Below are 15,224 nucleotides of genomic sequence, written 5' to 3' on the forward strand. Positions count from 1 at the left end.
TATAGCAGCATAATTTATAATCCTTTGGGTATATACCCAGTAATGGGATGGCTGGGTCATATGGTACATCTAGTTCTAGATCCTTGAGGAATCGCCATACTGTTTTCCATAATGGTTGAACTAGTTTACAATCCCACCAACAGTGTAAAAGCGTTCCTATTTCTCCACATCTTCTCCAGCACCTGTTGTTTCCTGACTTTTTAATGATCGCCATTCTAACTGGTGTGAGATGGTATCTCATTGTGGTTTTGATTTGCATTTCTCTGATGGCCAGTGATGATGAGCATTTTTCCATGTGTCTGTTGGCTGTATGAATGTCTTCTTTTGAGAAATGTCTGTTCATATCCTTTGCCCACTTTTTGATGGGGTTGTTTGTTTTTTTCTTGTAAATTTGTTTGAGTTCTTTGTAGGTTCTGGATATTAGCCCTTTGTCAGATGAGTAGATTGCAAAAATTTTCTCCCATTCTGTAGGTTGCCTGTTCACTCTGATGGTAGTTTCTTTTGCTGTGCAGAAGCTCTTTAATTTAATGAGATCCCATTTGTCAATTTTGGCTTTTGCTGCCGTTGCTTTTGGTGTTTTAGACATGAAGTCTTTGCCCATGCCTATGTCCTGAATGGTACTACTTAGGTTTTCCTCTAGGATTTTTATGGTATTAGGTCTAACATTTAAGTCTCTAATCCATCTTGAATTAATTTTCGTATAAGGAGTAAGGAAAGGATCCAGTTTCAGCTTTCTACTTATGGCTAGCCAATTTTCCCAGCACCATTTATTAAAGAGGGAATCCTTTCCCCATTTCTTGTTTCTCTCAGGTTTGTCAAAGATCAGATGGCTGTAGATGTGTGATATTATTTATGAGGACTCTGTTCTGTTCCATTGGTCTATATCTCTGTTTTGGTACCAGTACCATGCTGTTTTGGTTACTGTAGCCTTGTAGTATAGTTTGAAGTCAGGTAGCGTGATGCCTCCAGCTTTGTTCTTTTGACTTAGGATTGTCTTGGAGATGCGGGCTCTTTTTTGGTTCCATATGAACTTTAAAGCATTTTTTTCCAATTCTGTGAAGAAACTCATTGGTAGCTTGATGGGGATGGCATTGAATCTATAAATTACCTTGGGCAGTATGGCCATTTTCACGATATTGATTCTTCCTATCCATGAGCATGGTATGTTCTTCCATTTGTTTGTGTCCTCTTTTATTTCACTGAGCAGTGGTTTGTAGTTTTTCTTGAAGAGGTCCTTTACATCCCTTGTAAGTTGGATTCCTAGGTATTTTATTCTCTTTGAAGCAATTGTGAATGGAAGTTCATTCCTGATTTGGCTCTCTGTTTGTCTGTTACTGCTGTATAAGAATGCTTGTGATTTTTGCACATTTATTTTGTATCCTGAGACTTTGCTGAAGTTGCTTATCAGCTTAAGGAGATTTTGGGCTGAGACAATGGGGTTTTCTAAATATACAATCATGTCATCTGCAAACAGGGACAATCTGACTTCTTCTTTTCCTAACTGAATACCCTTGATTTCTTTCTCTTGCCTAATTGCCCTAGCCAGAACTTCCAACACTATGTTGAATAGGAGTGGTGAGAGAGGGCATCCCTGTCTTGTGCCAGTTTTCAAAGGGAATTTTTCCAGTTTTTGCCCATTCAGTATGATATTGGCTGTGGGTTTGTCATAAATAGCTCTTATTATTTTGAGGTACGTTCCATCAATACCGAATTTATTGAGCATTTTTAGCATGAAGGGCTGTTGAATTTTGTCAAAAGCCTTTTCTGCATCTATTGAGATAATCATGTGGTTCTTGTCTTTGGTTCTGTTTATATGCTGGATTATGTTTATTGATTTGCGAATGTTGAACCAGCCTTGCATCCCAGGGATGAAGCCCACTTGATCATGGTGGATAAGCTTTTTGATGTGTTGCTGAATCCGGTTTGCCAGTATTTTATTGAGGATTTTTGCATTGATGTTCATCAGGGATATTGGTCTAAAATTCTCTTTTTTTGTTGTGTCTCTGCCAGGCTTTGGTATCAGGATGATGTTGGCCTCATAAAATGAGTTAGGGAGGATTCCCTCTTTTTCTATTGATTGGAATAGTTTCAGAAGGAATGGTACCAACTCCTCCTTGTACCTCTGGTAGAATTCAGCTGTGAATCCATCTGGTCCTGGACTTTTTTTGGTTGGTAGGCTATTAATTATTGCCTCAATTTCAGAGCCTGCTATTGGTCTATTCAGGGATTCAACTTCTTCCTGGTTTAGTCTTGGAAGAGTGTAAGTGTCCAGGAAATTATCCATTTCTTCTAGATTTTCCAGTTTATTTGCGTAGAGGTGTTTATAGTATTCTCTGATGGTAGTTTGTATTTCTGTGGGGTCGGTGGTGATATCCCCTTTATCATTTTTAATTGCGTCGATTTGATTCTTCTCTCTTTTCTTCTTTATTAGTCTTGCTAGTGGTCTGTCAATTTTGTTGATCTTTTCAAGAAACCAACTCCTGGATTCATTGATTTTTTGGAGAGTTTTTTGTGTCTCTATCTCCTTCAGTTCTGCTCTGATCTTAGTTATTTCTAGCCTTCTGCTAGCTTTCGAATGTGTTTGCTCTTGCTCCTCTAGTTCTTTTAATTGCGATGTTAGAGTGTCAATTTTACATCTTTCCTGCTTTCTCTTGTGGGCATTTAGTGCTATAAATTTCCCTCTACACACTGCTTTAAATGTGTCCCAGAGATTCTGGTATGTTGTATCTTTGTTCTCATTGGTTTCAAAGAACATCTTTATTTCTGCCTTCATTTCGTTATGTACCCAGTAGTCACTCAGGAGCAGGTTGTTCAGTTTCCATGTAGTTGAGTGGTTTTGATTGAGTTTCTTAGTCCTGAGTTCTAGTTTGATTGCACTGTGGTCTGAGAGACAGTTTGTTATAATTTCTGTTCTTATACATTTGCTGAGGAGTGCTTTACTTCCAATTATGTGGTCGATTTTGGAGTAAGTACGATGTGGTGCTGAGAAGAATGTATATTCTGTTGATTTGGGGTGGAGAGTTCTGTAGATGTCTATTAGGTCTGCTTGCTGCAGAGATGAGTTCAATTCCTGGATATCCTTGTTAACTTTCTGTCTCGTTGATCTGTCTAATGTTGACAGTGGAGTGTTGAAGTCTCCCATTATTATTGTATGGGAGTCTAAGTCTCTTTGTAAGTCTCTAAGGACTTGCTTAATGAATCTGGGTGCTCCTGTATTGGGTGCATATATATTTAGGATAGTTAGCTCTTCCTGTTGAATTGATCCCTTTACCATTATGTAATGGCCTTCTTTGTCTCTTTTGATCTTTGATGGTTTAAAGTCTGTTTTATCAGAGACTAGTATTGCAACCCCCGCTTTTTTTTGTTCTCCATTTGCTTGGTAAATCTTCCTCCATCCCTTTATTTTGAGCCTATGTATGTCTCTGCGTGTGAGATGGGTCTCCTGAATACAGCAGACTGATGGGTCTTGACTCTTTATCCAGTTTGCCAGTCTGTGTCTTTTAATTGGAGCATTTAGTCCATTTACATTTAAGGTTAAGATTGTTATGTGAGAACTTGATCCTGCCATTATGATATTAACTTGTTATTTTGCTCGTTAGTTGATGCAGTTTCTTCCTAGCCTCGATGGTCTTTACATTTCGGCATGTTTTTGCAATGGCTAGTACCGGTTGTTCCTTTCCATGTTTAGTGCTTCCTTCAGGGTCTCTTGTAAGGCAGGCCTAGTGGTGACAAAATCTCTAAGCATTTGCTTATCTGTAAAGGATTTTATTTCTCCTTCACTTATGAAACTTAGTTTGGCTGGATATGAAATTCTGGGTTGAAAATTCTTTTCTTTAAGAATGTTGAATATTGGCCCCCACTCTCTTCTGGCTTGGAGAGTTTCTGCCGAGAGATTTGCTGTTAGTCTGATGGGCTTCCCTGTGTGGGTAACCCGACCTTTCTCTCTGGCTGCCCTTAAGATTTTTTCCTTCATTTCAACTTTGGTGAATCTGGCAATTATGTGTCTTGGAGTTGCTCTTCTCGAGGAGTATCTTTGTGGCGTTCTCTGTATTTCCTGGATTTGAATGTTGGCCTGCCCTACTAGGTTGGGGAAGTTCTCCTGGATGATATCCTGAAGAGTGTTTTCCAACTTGGTTCCATTTTCCCCCTCACTTTCAGGCACCCCAATCAGACGTAGATTTGGTCTTTTTACATAATCCCATACTTCTTGCAGGCTTTGTTCATTTCTTTTTCTTCTTTTTTCTTTTGGTTTCTCTTCTCGCTTCATTTCATTCATTTGATCCTCAATCGCTGATACTCTTTCTTCCAGTTGATCGAGTCGGTTACTGAAGCTTGTGCATTTGTCACGTATTTCTCGTGTCATGGTTTTCATCTCTTTCATTTCGTTTATGACCTTCTCTGCATTAATTACTCTAGCCATCAATTCTTCCACTTTTTTTTCAAGATTTTTAGTTTCTTTACGCTGGGTACGTAATTCCTCCTTTAGCTCTGAGAAATTTGATGGGCTGAAGCCTTCTTCTCTCATCTCGTCAAAGTCATTCTCCGTCCAGCTTTGATCCGTTGCTGGCAATGAGCTGCGCTCCTTTGCCGGGGGAGATGCGCTCTTATTTTTTGAATTTCCAGCTTTTCTGCCCTGCTTTTTCCCCATCTTTGTGGTTTTATCTGCCTCTGGTCTTTGATGATGGTGATGTACTGATGGGGTTTTGGTGTAGGTGTCCTTCCTGTTTGATAGTTTTCCTTCTAACAGTCAGGACCCTCAGCTGTAGGTCTGTTGGAGATTGCTTGAGGTCCACTCCAGACCCTGTTTGCCTGGGTATCAGCAGCAGAGGCTGCAGAAGATAGAATATTTCTGAACAGCGAGTGTACCTGTCTGATTCTTGCTTTGGAAGCTTCCTCTCAGGGGTGTACTCCACCCTGTGAGGTGTGGGGTGTCAGACTGCCCCTAGTGGGGGATGTCTCCCAGTTAGGCTACTCAGGGGTCAGGGACCCACTTGAGCAGGGAGTCTGTCCCTTCTCAGATCTCAACCTCCGTGTTGGGAGATCCACTGCTCTCTTCAAAGCTGTCAGACAGAGTCGTTTGCGTCTGCAGAGGTTTCGGCTGTGTTTGTTATTGCCCTGTCCCCAGAGGTGGAGTCTACAGAGACAGGCAGGTTTCCTTGAGCTGCTGTGAGCTCCACCCAGTTCGAGCTTCCCAGCAGCTTTGTTTACCTACTTAAGCCTCAGCAATGGCGGGCGCCCCTCCCCCAGCCTCGCTGCTGCCTTGCCGGTAGATCACAGACTGCTGTGCTAGCAATGAGGGAGGCTCTGTGGGCGTGGGACCCTCCCAGCCAGGTGTGGGATATGATCTCCTGGTGTGCCTGTTTGCTTAAAGCGCAGTATTGGGGTGGGAGTTACCCGATTTTCCAGGTGTTGTGTGTCTCAGTTCCCCTGGCTAGGAAAAGGGATTCCCTTCCCCCTTGCGCTTCCCAGGTGAGGCTATGCCTCGCCCTGCTTCAGCTCTCGCTGGTCGGGCTGCAGCAGCTGACCAGCACCGATCGTCCGGCACTCCCCAGTGAGATGAACCCAGTACCTCAGTTGAAAATGCAGTAATCACCGGTCTTCTGTGTCGCTCGCGCTGGGAGTTGGAGACTGGAGCTGTTCCTATTCGGCCATCTTGCTCCCCCCCCCCCCCGCCCCCGTGTCTTAGCAAGAACATTTCAAAGCTAAGCATACAGATTATTAATCTACTTAAGAATATAAAAGTTTTTATGTTAATAAAAATGACTTAAATATTTTTATCTTATCTTTTAAAATATTGTTTGTAACATAGTGCAAACATAATTTGTAAATAAGTAAATACATATATTTTTGTATTCCTTTCTCAAAATGTTTCTGTTGCTGGGGTGGTCAAAAAGCTTAGAGAAAACTAGACTCATATGTATCAGAATCATTTGTGAAACTGCTAAAAGCAATGATGCCTGCCATTCACCTCAGGGTCTCCAAGGATGGGATGCAGGAATCTGCATTTTTAAACAGATCCTTTAGAGATCTTGAAGTGTTCCCAGGATTCATTAATTCCATACATACTGAATAAATCCTCCTGTGTACCAGACCCTTTGAGATGCTGAGGGGACAGCAGTGAACAATTTAGACAAGGCTACTGCTCTCCTGGTGCTTACATTTTAAAGTGAGACAAAGACAAGTAAATAAACAAAAGGATACTTGACATCAATACATGATACAAAGTAAATAAAATGGGGTATTAATATAGAAAGTCAGGAGCTGGATGCAATGGCTCATGCCTGTAATCCTAGCACTTTGGGAGGCCAAGGTAGAAGGACCGCTTGAGCCCAGGAGTTCGAGGCCAGCCTGTGCAACATAGGAAGACCCTGTCACTACAAAAGAATTAAAATTAATCGGTATGGTGGAGCGCACCTGTAGTCCCAGCTACTTGGGAGGTTGAGGTGGGAGGATCACTTGAGCCCAGGAGGTCGAGGCTTCAGTGAGTCATGATTGTGCTGCTGCACTCCAGTCTGGGCAACAGAGTGAGACACTGCCTCTCAAGAATAAAAAAGAAAGTCATACAGGTGTCAGGAAGGACTCCTGTGGAGATAATGTTTAGGCTGAGAGTTGAATGACAAGAAGAAGCCAGTCATGCCAAAATATGGGACCAAAGGGAACATCAGTGCAAAGTCCCTAGGTGGCAACAAATTTGTAAAATTTGAGGAAAAGGAAAAGATCATACAGCAAGCATTGAGGACAAGGATAAGATGCAAGGCGAGGTGAGGCCCTACTCCCGTCAGCTTTGGAAGGCAGGGGAGGGAGTTCAGATGTTCTTTAAAGTGAGATGGGGAACCGTTGAAGGTTCTTGGTAAAGGTACCATCTGATTTGATTTATATTTTTAAAGCATGCACACTGGCTCTGTGTGGGGAATGGAATGTAAGGAGGCTGGAAGGACATCAGGTGAGACCCACTGTGACAGTCAAGACTTTCAAACCTGGCCAGGCACGGTGGCTCACACCTGTAATCCCAGCATTTTGGGAGGCCAAGGCGGGCGGATCACGAGGTCAGGAGATCGAGACCATCCTGGCTAACACGGCAAAACCCCATCTCTACTAAAAATACAAAAAAAAATTAGCCAGAGGTGGTGGCGGGCTCCTGTAGTCCCAGCTACTGGGGAGGCTGAGGCAGGAGAATGGCGTAAACGCGGGAGGCAGAGCTTACGGTGAGTTGCTCTGCACTAGAGTGCACCACTGCACTCTAGACTGGGTGACAGAGCAAGACTCTGTCTCAAAAAAAAAGACTTTCAAACCTAAGGCCAGGCTCGGAACTAAAGAAAGAGTAGCATTTGGCTGTTGAGTGAACTAATCAACAATGAAGAATTAATAAATAGTGGAACCAAAGAATGAGTCAAAGCCAGGAGTGAATTATAGTCCTAGAAACTCACCCCATATCCATTGGTGACCCTTCCAGTTAGAAGTCAGGACCACTGACCACTCCTGTTCTGGGTGCCAGCCAGCCCTCTGCTCATATTTCAGACGGAATGCATTTTATGATTAATCTTAATCCTCCTACCTCCCGTAGAAGTAAATCATCTAAATGCTTTCCTCAGGGGAGGAGAGAAGGTAAATGATCTCTACAAATATACCCTTTAAACTTTTTTCTATGAAAGCAAATTTTTAAACCCACACATTTGAGTGGGAACTGAATGGTGGTAAAAAAAAATACCCAACTTCTACATGTGGGATCTTTGAGGTGACCCCATGTCTGTCATCACAGAATGAAGTTTGTAACCACAGTCAATATTTCTACCCTCATCCTTGCCCTGACTTCCAAATAACAGGAGCCAGAAGTTGCCTAGGTTAAGACATGAGATGGCTGTGGTCTTTTCCACGTAAGTTATTATACACCTTCTTTTTCTTTCAGGCACCTTGCTTTTTCACTCTCAACATGAATACCTCTCTCTGATTTGCAAATCTCTTTCCAGAGTCTGTCTAAACAGTAAGGGGTTTTTTTGATCTATAGCCCAGACAAAGGTAGGATCTGTATTTCCAACATCTAGTGCGGGCTGCCTCCCTGTTGACATTAATCTTCTGCCTCTGCCAGGTCTAGACAATAGGGGTTGGAGAGCGTTAATCTAAAGATTCACCAGACACCAAGCCATAAATCTGCCTGGGGGTAGATAGACTTGTGGCATTTTCTATTTGCTCCTAAGAAGACTCTAGGCTCTGTTTGGTCCTCCATTGCTTCTGCCCTGAGAGATTGAATTACTCACAACATCAAAATTCACTTCCTCCGGAGCATCTCACACTCAGCAAAGCCAAGAAGAATAAGGCACCAGCCATTTACTTTAGGAATCAAGTTAGAAAATCCAAGGGGAGACATTGGAAAGATACAATATATTTAGTTGTTGTGAGACATTTTGTTTCCCAATAGAATAAGGCAAAGGAGATATTTCTCATTATATAGTCATGTTTCCTAGTGAACATCACTGAGATTTTTCTAATTGCCATATCTACTTTTTCTTATCTGGGTTAGAGTGAAAGTTTCCAATTAAGACCAAAACTATAAGGTGTTCACAAGAGAATACTACCAGTAAGCTGGATATTTGCTGTACATTTTCATGAAATCCAAATATTAAAAAGCAAATCTGAAAAGTGTGCCTAATGATAGATAGGCAATTGTGTCTGCAAAATCAAAGGCATCATTATATCTTGTCTGCATGCACAACTGATAAATTATTTCCCTTTAAAAGTTATTTTGAATTTTTGTTTTGACTTTTGTTTCCCCTGAGATTAACTGGACCATCAATGTGTGTGGGTGTACGCTTAAAGATTATTCTCTGTGTGTGCATGCATGTGCATGTGCCTCCCTCTGTGTGTCTCTGTTATCATGTCTCCACTTTCTTCCACCTCCCTTTCTCTCTCTCCCTCCCGCCCTGTTTGTGTCCATCTGTCTATCTGTCTCTCTCTCCCTAAAAAAAACACCATAGCCCTATTAAAATAAGTTGCATCCCATAACCCTTCTACTTGTCCTGGCTCAAGAGAACACCTATTTAAGGGTACTCATCCTATGGATAAGCCGACTACTTGAGATATCTTCTAGTCTAAGAACTCCATAATTATTAGGCAATTCTCCATATCAATTAAAGAAATGTTTTCATGCACATCTCCAGATTGAGCTTTGGCTCCATTATACTCCTGGGATCATTCATATGCTGACATCACTTTAAAAAGACACCCCAGTGTGTACAGAAAGATAAGCTTCATTTCATGTGCCAACAACGAGATAGACTGGATAAAGAAAATGTGGTACATATACACTATGGAATACTATGTAGCCATAAAAAGGAATGAGATCACGTCCTTTGCAGAGACATGGATGAAACTGGAAGCAGTTATCCTTAGCAAACTAGAGCAGGAACAGAAAACCAAACACTGAATATTCTTTCCTGTAAGTGGGAGCTGAATGATGAGAACACATGGACACATAGAGGGAACAACACACACTGGGGCCTGTCAGTGTGGTGTGGGGGGATGGAGAGCATCAAGAAGAATAGCTAATGGATGCTGGGGTTAATACCTAGGTCATGGGTTCATCTGTGTAGCAAACCACCATGGCACCCATTTACCTATGCAACAAACCTGCACATCCTGCACATGTACCCCGGAATTTAAAAGTTGAAGAAGAAAAATAAACACAGATTGAGTTGGTAGTGGATCTTAGAGCTCTGTGTTTAGGAGGATTCTGAGGCTATCTCCTTCCTTAACAGGAAAGAGTGCCAAAATCATCAGGTCTTATTTCTACAGGAACGGGAACTTAAACAAGGACACAAGTTACCTTTCTCCAGTCTGTTCCTTTGTGTGTTTTCTATTGACAGGCTTCATCTTAGACACATACTTCACCCCATCACTTGCTAGCCTCTCTTAACCAAATATTTTGCTCCCATTTTTTCAGCTTACCTCTACATGAGGGGCTAGACCCTGGAGTGTCCCTTCAACCTCAATTGACCTGTGATATGGCTCATGATATGGCTCATTCGTTATGTTCCAGTTTCCAGGCTAATTCTGTAAGTACTTTGTTTTAGAGTAAGACTACGTGAGAATGTCATAATGAATTATGCTTTTGGAATAATATGTTTACATTTTAACTCAAGTTGTGGGCTTTAAGAGGCATGATGAATAAACTTTCTCACACACATCTGCACTCACAGACTTTTGTGGCTTATTGCATCATACGCAAACGGCCAGGCCGTCTTTATGATGTCAGCTCAGGAATGGCATGCTAACTTTCTGTGCTCATGAAAACAACGATAAAAAATTCTGGTTACCTCAAGATAACCAGAGGTGCTACAAAAAAATCAGCTATCAACCTGTGCACAGAATGGGCCAGCATCTTGTGAGCATACAAAAGAGATCTGGGTTGCAATTTTTACCATAGCACAATTTACCCATTAAAACTAGCTCAACATTCCCCATTAATTACTCATGCACATTTCAGTTCTTTTGAAAATTGGTAACAAAGAAACACAGCTTAAGAAATAAACTACCTATACAAAAATAATCTAGGAGGAAAGAGAGAGTCACATGTGGCAAATAAACATTTGTAATCAGTACTATAAATCATGAAACAGATTAATTATCCGGAAACATACAAAATCATCCTCTAAATTGTTCTCCTAATGTACTAGCTCTCCACTGACTCATTGCTAAATTATTTGCTAGTGAATGAATTTTCTTTTCTTCAAACGCTTTTTGAGCTTGGAGAAGTTGGCATAGACAAAATGCTTTCTGCCAGGGGTGAGGTTATATCCCCACAACCCTGAATCAACTGGTTATAAAAATCAAAGAATTCTGCTGAACCACAAGGAAGTTTTCTCTTGTGGTTATCGGCCATTTATTTTTGCCACATCTTCTTTACCATTCTGAAATAAAATTCACAGATAATATAACCTACTGACATGTAATTTAAATAAACAAACAGGTATTAACTAATATAAAGGAAAGAAAAAAGAAAGTCATGTATTATAATATGCATTTAATATTTGCATGTTTGGGCTCTAACCTGGAAATCATAATAAAGCAGTCAGATGATTTCATCTGTACATAGAAGCACAAGAGCTACAGATACTCCCCAATCCTTGGAGCAATCAAAATTGCATCCATGTATTTGCTATACAACTCCTAGAGAGAGGTGATTTCACTGACACCCACAATTTCCACAACACTAAATGGTTGGTTTGATAGCCTCTTTTCGATATATATTTTTTTCAGGCTGAATTCGTTATTGGTCTGGCTAGTGGTATCATAGCCATTGATGAGACCTTGAGACCACACACTCTCTAAGTTTTTACATCTCTGTTTTTATTTTTATTTTTTAGGACTAGTGTCTTGCTCTGTCACCCAGGCTGGAGTTCAGCGGCATGATATGGCTCACTGCAGCTTCAAACTCCTGGGTTCAAGCAATTCTCCTAACTCAGCCTCCCAAGTAGCTAGGACTACAGGCATGTGCTACCATGCTTACCTAATTTTTTAAATTTTTATGGAAATGGAGTCTCACTTTGTTGCCCAGGTTGGTCTCAAATTCCCGGCCTCAAGCAATCCTCCCACCTCAGCCTCCCAAAGTGCTGTAATTACAGATATGAGCCACTGTGCACAGCCTCACCTCTGTTTCTAAGTATGGTTCTCTAAAAGTCCAATTCTAATGAAATAAACATAGAAACCTGCCAGTTCCATGGCCTGCCACAGGACTATACCTGTAGAGAAAAATGGCAAAAATTTAAGGAAAAAAAAAAAAACAGCCCACTCCACAGACATACTGAGATTTGTCTTTTAGGCAGAAGTTATAAGGTTTTCTCTACTCCCCTTGAGATGGGGCACTGAAACTCCAAAAGACATTCACCTTGTGATATCTGAATCAGGAGAGCGGCTTGCTTGTGTCCACAAATGATCAGTATCATTCTTGAGCTTCCACACTGGATTCTGTTTCTCACCACGGAGAAAAGTAAACTTCTTATCTGACTGTGAAATGGGAACCCGAGGTGGGGGAATGCCCTCACCTGTTGTGAAAGGGGATGAGTAAGTTCTCTTTTTTACTGCTTAATGCTTCTAAGAGAAAGAGGCACACATTATTCCCTCTGGGTTGTCCTTCTTAAGTTACTCCGGAACAAAAGTCAGTTTGCATTTCTTTTCTGGTGAATCACAGAGATAAAACGAAAACAGTGAAAGCACTTCAAAACGTCAACGGTATGCTTCCCCCCCAGCTGTAGACCTGTGATGAGATATCATAATTGCTATTGGTATCATTGATGTTTTGCATTCCTGTACTATTGTAGAAGTGTCATTGTACACTCTATACACACGATCCTACTTGATCCTTTACAGCAAGGGATATTAAAAAAAAGTCAGTGTTATTAACATCATTTTAAAGATGATGACACTGAGACTGAGAGAAAAGTAATTTGTCTAAAGCCCCATGGTTACCAAGTGGCCATTCAAAGAGAAGGATTCATGTATTGGGCCAAGAATACTTTGCTCTTTCTATTCCACCACTGATTTACCAGAAGATACCCCTTTGCCCCTTGGATAATTTGCCCCCTGAAGAGAATGGATCATTTCCGTGATTGACCCTCAAGTAGGCAATAGCTAAAAATAATATCGCAAACCAAGTTCTATACTTTCGATGTTGGGAAAACAGGACAAGGACACACGTGGGTAATGTCAAGACCCAAATTCACACAAAGTATATTTCAAGAGAATTAGTCACTGTCTCAAAGTGTTGCCTGCGTTAGAAAATTATTGTCTCTAGTTTTTAGACTCCACCATCTTCAATGTAGGAGTTTTACTTCAGGATAACTCTCCTCATGGTCACAAAATGGCTGCCAAACAGCTCCAGGCTTCCTACGGGGATGAAACAAGATCTGGCAAGAAAGAGATGATCTATTCCTGAGTTTAAGAGTGAAACAGAATTTTCTTCTGGAAAAATTGTGAGAAGTCCCCTAGCCAGTCACACTATTTTCATCAGCCAGAGCTAGGCCTTATGCCCACCCTTAAAATAATTTATTGGCAAGAGGAATTACTCAATTGACTGAAACACATCAAATTGACCCTTTGGCTGGAGGGAGGGTCCTCTTCCCTGAAGGGAGATAGGAAGATATCTGGGGGGAGAAAATGGGGTTTTATTGAAAAGAAAAGGCCAGGTATGGTGACTCATGCCTGTAATCCCAGCACTTTGGGAGGCTGAGGCGGGCGGATCATGAGGTCAGGAGTTCGAGACCAGCCTGGCCCATATGGTGACACCCCGTCTCTATTAAAAATACAAAAATTAGCCGGGCGTGGTGATGGGTGCCTGTAGTCCCAGCTACTTGGGAGGCTAAGGCAGAAGAATCACTTGAACCCGGGAGGTGAAGGTTGCAGTGAACCAAGCTCGCACCACTGCACTCCAGCCTGGGTGACAGAGCCAGACTCTGTCTCAAAAAAAAAAGAAAAAGAAAAGGAAAATGACACACACACACCTCTCTCTCTCTGTGTGGAGGGAGAATGCAATGTTGTCTACCACATAAGTTTGTACAAGCTATGAAGAAATTTCCATTTTCTAAATTTCCTTCTTTTGAGGATCCTTCGAGCACTTCTTTCATACTTCGTACCTTCTAGATAGTGCTGGGTTTTTTTTTGCTTCTTTCCTAAGCTGCATTCTCTTCTAGTTTTGTTGTTGATACAGAACTATCTGTCTGATTGCCTCTTCTCTGAGGCTGCCAAGCCACGGGATTGGGCAAGTTTCTAAGCTTGGCCCTTTAGAATTGGATTTTTAGAAAATCATACTTAAAAACAGAGATGAGAAATCTTAAACTATGTGGTCTCAAGGTTTCATCAATGGCTATGACACTGCTAGCCAGTCCAATAATGAACCAAGCCAAGAGACAATATCAATAGATAGTGTGTTTAAAATGTTCACTCAGTTGTGAATCATTATTGATAATACATTTTAAAGGCATTTTTTACTGAGTGTTTACCAGGTGCCCGGTGTTGTGCTAAGTGCTCTGCATGCATGACTTACGTCACTGTCACATTTCCCTCAGAGGAAGGTAATATTTTCCTCATTCTTGCTTGGCTTATGAAGAAACTGAGCCTCAGAGAAGTGAAGAGACTTACCTTCTTAAGGTCTTACAGCTAAAAGTGGCAGAACAGGTCCTTGAACCCATGCTTCTCTGACTCCACAATACTCTTAACCACTATTTTATGTTTTCTTCCAGATATTCAGAAGCCTAGTGAATGAGTCGATGCGATGATTAATCAGCTTCCATGTTCAGAATTACTGATAGCTCTGGCCTTCCTAATAGCTCAGTGAGTTTGAACATTATGATATTTTACCCTCACAGAGTTCCTGAGTACTGAAAGCGGGCTGGGTCATCAGCACCACAGCTGTAGGTCACCAGGTGAGTCAATCAAAGGAAGAGCCTAGAACTATTAATAAAACAAGAGTCTTCAGACTCCTAGCCAGTGCGCTCACCTGCAGATCATGAAATGCCTTACCCAGGACATGAATCACTCTCCCATCAAGTTCCAGGGTTCTTACCATCATCATCTCAGAACCTCTTCATACCTCCCTGGTAAATATTAGGTAATGATGTTAACTTTGATAGAAAGAAGCAAACCTGGTGGGTCACGGTGGCTCATGCCTGTAATCCCAGCACTTTGGGAGGCTGAGGCAGGCATATTGCCTGAGTCCAGGAATTGCCTGAGACCAGCCTGGGCAGCATGGTAAAACCCTGCCTCAACAAAAAACACACAAAAAAATAGCCTGGTGTGGTGGTACATGCCTGCAGGCCCAGCTACTTGTGACACTGAGGTGGGAGGATCCCTTGAACCTGAGAGGCAGAGGTTGCAGTGAGCCAAGATTGTACCACTATTCTCCAGCCTGGGTGACAGAGTGAGGCCTTGTCTCAAAACAAAGAAAGCAGCAAACTTGATAAGGGAGAAGTGTGGTGGTTTTTTCATGCCAACCAGACAAGTTATGGTACCATAGCCATAAAAGGTATCCAAATGCCCCCTCCACACCCTGATTATAGAAGCCTTTCTTGGAATTCCTGCTTGCTTGAAGAAGAGATCAGTAAAGTATCTGGTTATGCTCTGTCCACAGGACAAGATTGCTGATGCCACATCTTTTCCCCAATCATTCAAAACAGCGTCTTTGTCAGCCTGTCAGCCCTACTGAATCAAAGTGATGCTGGGGAAAGGAGAGAGCA

The 15,224-nt window shown here is 41.7% G+C and overlaps 2 long non-coding RNA genes across 8 annotated transcripts in view; one reads left to right on the forward strand and one right to left on the reverse strand.

Annotated features, from left to right (window-relative positions):
- Nucleotides 1-15,224, reverse strand: part of LOC105483418 (uncharacterized) — a 135,509-nt gene that overhangs the window by 81,198 nt on the left and 39,087 nt on the right. The window lies entirely within an intron of this gene.
- Nucleotides 7,271-14,323, forward strand: LOC105483413 (uncharacterized). Its single transcript, XR_988235.2, has 2 exons — nt 7,271-10,049; nt 14,232-14,323. It is a non-coding gene; the product is annotated as an uncharacterized lncRNA (long non-coding RNA).

The sequence above is a fragment of the Macaca nemestrina genome, chromosome 2, assembly GCF_043159975.1.
Source record: "Macaca nemestrina isolate mMacNem1 chromosome 2, mMacNem.hap1, whole genome shotgun sequence".
Taxonomy (NCBI): Eukaryota; Metazoa; Chordata; class Mammalia; order Primates; family Cercopithecidae; genus Macaca; species Macaca nemestrina.